Here is a 4,553-nt window from a genome sequence, read left to right as displayed (position 1 = left end):
CTCTAACCATCTCTTGTTAAACACCTGCAGTCTCTAACAGCTTTTTATCCCTATCATAGCCCAATATCAATGCTCTTTCACCGCAGCACTAGAGAGAATGGCGGGTGCTCACCGGCTGAACCCTCTTTGCTCCAGCATCAGCATTCACTCACAGAAAAAAAGTCCAGTTGCACACCACAAACTTTGCTAAAAAATGTATTATATATAAAATGTATGATAGCACATCGTCCCCCTTTGGATCCCCCTCACTCTGACATGTTTCACCCAATCATGGGCTTAAGAATAGAGATATCTATGACTAAGCCCATAATTGGGTGAAACATGTCAGAGTGAGGGGGATCCATGGTGGGACAATATGTACCTGTGTGCTATAATAACCTTTTCAGCTTTTCCTAGCTTTTCTTTCACCGAATGTAATGTGTGGCCCTTTGATGATGTCAGGGGCCCCACTACTTTTAGCAATGTGACTGTAGTAGACGGAGATCTGATTGCCTTGGATTGCTGGAATAAGCATAGTTGCCAATTCCCAGGAAGAACTGCCACATTCACATCTTCGAAAGCTCGCTGCCATGACAACTTGTGCCTGGAGGGGCAATTGGCAAACAGCGGGGACGCCCCCTGCACATGGAGGGCCTCAGGGCATCTATGGACTTCATAAAGAGCTATTTTACTTTGCACTGCCATATAAAATAAGCCCCGAAGACCTCTTATTGCCCTGATTTCCTTTTTTCTATACACATTGATGGCTGTGTAGATGTAAACAGCGCACACAGCACAGTTGCACATAACAGGCAGGCAGCTATAATTACATAGAAGACACATTGAAATCTATATGTTTCCTTCCTATATGTAAGCAGGCACATAACAGTGTTTACCTCTCCCTGGGAGGGGGTGCAGCAGCCCCGGCTTGGTGTGGGTGGATGTTTCTGTCTCAGATGCTGCGGATGTGAGAGTTGTGTAGAGAGATCAGTTAGCTAAGCCGAGCTAAGCCCAACCCTTCCTGTCTGAGCACCTGCTGCACATATACGCTGCTCATACTGCCATGACAGGGAAGACATGGTCTGGCCTACTGTACACAAACATCAACACCGAAGCACACACAATCTGGAGCAGCTGCCTATGTCGACCAATCAGCTTCACTCTTTCATTTTCAAAGCTTAGCGGAACAAACTAAAGAGAGAAGCTGATTGGTTGCCATGGGCAACTGCTGCAAATTCTGCCTGTTCCATTTTCGAGAAATCCCCCCAATATCATTATTAAAGAGGAAAATGTAGTCTGGTACCCACCACTAAGGCCTCCTTCACACTTGCGGCCAACATGAACGTGCTTCGCGTTTATGCACGATTTGCCGCGTTTGCTGCACATTAGCCCATTCATTTCAATCAGTTCGAGTTGTGAGCTCCAAGTGTTTTTTGACCACGGGTTTTCGTGCATTTGTCACACGTCAACGCGTGGGCGAAATCAAAGCAGCAAGTCACCAGCAAACGGTCGTTCTTCAAATTTAGAACGCCTTTATTGATGTCTTGCAGTCAAAATATCACAAACAGAAAATGCATTTTCTGTCTGTGATATGTTGATTGCAAGACGTTAGTAAAGGTGTTCTGGATTTGAAGACCGCGTGCTGGTGACTTCCTGCTTTGATGTTGCTTCTGTTGGCGCCATCCACCTGACACTTCAGCACCCGCTAGAGTTGCCACCTGTCAGTCCGGGTTTAGAAGGCTGTGTCCTGGTTGCATAGCAGTTGAGATCCGGACACAACATGTCAAGAGGCAGGGGCATCCAATATACAGAGATTTTAGCAGCCTGGACTGTTATGACAAGGCCCTTTAGAATTTCCTCCATGAAAGCTGCAAAGCCCACCTGAGAACTGCACAGCCAACCTGAGAGTACGCACAGCCCACCTGAGAGCAGCACAGCCCACCCAAGAGTCGCACAGCCCACCTGAGAACTGCACAGCCCATCTGAGAACTGCACAGCCCACCTGAGTGTACACACAGCCCACCTGACAGTGAGCACAGCCCTCCTGAGAGCTGCACAGCACACCTGAGAACTGCACAACCCACCTGAGAGTGCGCACAGCCCACCTGAGAGTCGCACAGCCCATCTGAGAGCCCACACATCCTCCTGAGAGACCGCACAGGCCACCAGGGGACATCAGGGCACCAACCCAGAACAACACAGAGTATGTAGATTCATATTATTTTGTATTGCTGTATAATGTATTGCTGTATAGTGTATTGCTGTATAGTGTATTTCTGTATAATGTATTGCTGTATAATGTATTGCTGTATAGTGTATTGCTGTATAATGTATTGCTGTATAGTGTATTGCTGTATAGTGTATTGCTGTATAGTGTATTGCTGTATAGTGTATTGCTGTATAGTGTATTGCTGTATAGTGTATTGCTGTACAGTGTATTGCTGTACAGTGTATTGCTGTACAATGTATTGCTGTACAATGTATTGCTGTACAATGTATTGCTGTATAATTTATTGCTGTATAGTGTATTGCTGTATAGTGTATTGCTGTATAGTGTATTGCTGTATAGTGTATTGCTGTATAATGTATTGCTGTATAGTGTATTGCTGTATAGTGTATTGCTGTATATTTTTTTTTGTACAGTTTATTGCTGTACAGTGTATTGCTGTACAATGTATTGCTGTACAATGTATTGCTGTACAATGTATTGCTGTATAATTTATTGCTGTATAGTGTATTGCTGTATAGTGTATTGCTGTATAGTGTATTGCTGTATAGTGTATTGCTGTATAATGTATTGCTGTATAGTGTATTGCTGTATAGTGTATTGCTGTATAGTGTATTGCTGTATAGTGTATTGCTGTATAGTGTATTGCTGTATAGTGTATTGCTGTAGTCCTCTATAGACGGTCTCCCGGTCTCCTTACTCCCTCCCCTGGCTGTGTCTTCTTGCTCTTTCTCCTGGCTGCCCCTTCTCGCTCTCTCCTCTTTACCCTCGTGTTCCCCCCCCCCCCCCTCCCCAAAGTGTTCAGGTTTCACTTGAAGAAAAGGTGGCAACCCTAGCACCCGCAGGAGAATGCATGGGGACTTATCAGTCAGGTCTACGATGGGCTACTTACAATAATGCGTGGGCAAGGACGTGCGTTTTGACTAATGCATTTGGGGTGCAATTAAGTAGTAGCACCGCAAGTGCGTCACATGTGTTTTTCCCGCGTTGCTTTCACATGCTCAGCAAGTGTGAAACGGGCCTAAGGAGCTGGTGTACTCAAATCTGGACAGTATATCAACAGTCGTTGCTTTTGTCATGAATAGGCCCTATAATTTGAGTTGATGCGTCAAAAAACATAGCACGTCAATGCATCGACCAGGTTAACGTAACACATACAAGGCCACACTCGGTTTACAACTTCATTGTTCAAGTTCCTGCAGGAAGATTGCCACTACGGCTCAGTCCCCCCACTGACGCATTTTGTCCCCTAGTTGAGCTTAAAGGACATCGAAAAATAAATATGCATGACTGTATTGAATTTCCAGAAGTTCTATCCCACTCCTAATAACCATATCCATCTAGAAATTTGTAAAATTACTTATTAAAGATGCTCATAGGATGTACTCAATGCACTGACACGCTTAGACCTGTGAATATGCACTTCCTGTGTCACCGTTCTCACGGTGCATGCCTGCTGCACTAGAACTCAATGTCTGAACAATGTGACATTATCGCTTGCAGAGTGGTACTTAGACAGGAAGAAGGAGGGACTGTATTTTGAGGCAAAAGGGCGCTTGTGCTTTACAAAGTACTGAAAGTCAAAGTGGAATCGTGTTTACGGGAGAAAAAAAGCAGACCTCATTTGTGTGCAGCAATGCCTTTACTGTCCAATTACTGGATTGGATCCAGTCCTGGCCTGGGTTGTACTGTTTTATCACAGTGTAGCTTGCAGGATCTGGCCGTGCTGTCTAGCATAGGTGTGTAAATCACTTGACTGGCTGATCATGGGGAGCGTGGGACTCCATCCCTTTCCTTCCAGGTCACAGCACTGGTGCTTGGACATTCAGCACTGCCACATGAGGGTGGGAAGTCCTAAGCCCTGTATAAGCTTCAAGTCATAATTAGAAGGCTACAGTAGCCTTGCTTTCTACACTCCCATCCACTGAACCAAGCAGTGGGGGAGCAAATGGAAGGTGAGTATGTGCAGCCCGGGAGGGTGGCAGTTAGTTGAAGAAGTTACTTCGCCATGTACTGGGAGGTTACAAATTAAATTTAAATACATAGCTTTCAGCAAGTTCTAGCTCCTGTCTGGTGACAACAATAGAGTGGCCTGAAACCTATCGGTGTCAGAGACACTGACTTGTGAGTGAGTAGGGGCAACCAGTGACTGCTTTTGACTCGCATAGATCCTGAATAGTGATCAGGAAGGGACTGAAGGGCATCAGTCTGCTGGCAACTAGAGGGATCAGAACCTGCTATAAAGTAAACATTTCATTAATATCAGGAAGGAATTTAGGAAGCAGCCAAGAGGAATGGACGGGGGCTTAGTACATTTACATATAGAGAATATAGAGAGTAAATTATT

This window comes from Nanorana parkeri, unplaced genomic scaffold (assembly GCF_000935625.1).
Source record: "Nanorana parkeri isolate BGI_ZX_2015 unplaced genomic scaffold, ASM93562v1 scaffold2611, whole genome shotgun sequence".
In the NCBI taxonomy this organism is placed as follows: Eukaryota; Metazoa; Chordata; class Amphibia; order Anura; family Dicroglossidae; genus Nanorana; species Nanorana parkeri.
This window is presented reverse-complemented; position numbering follows the sequence as displayed.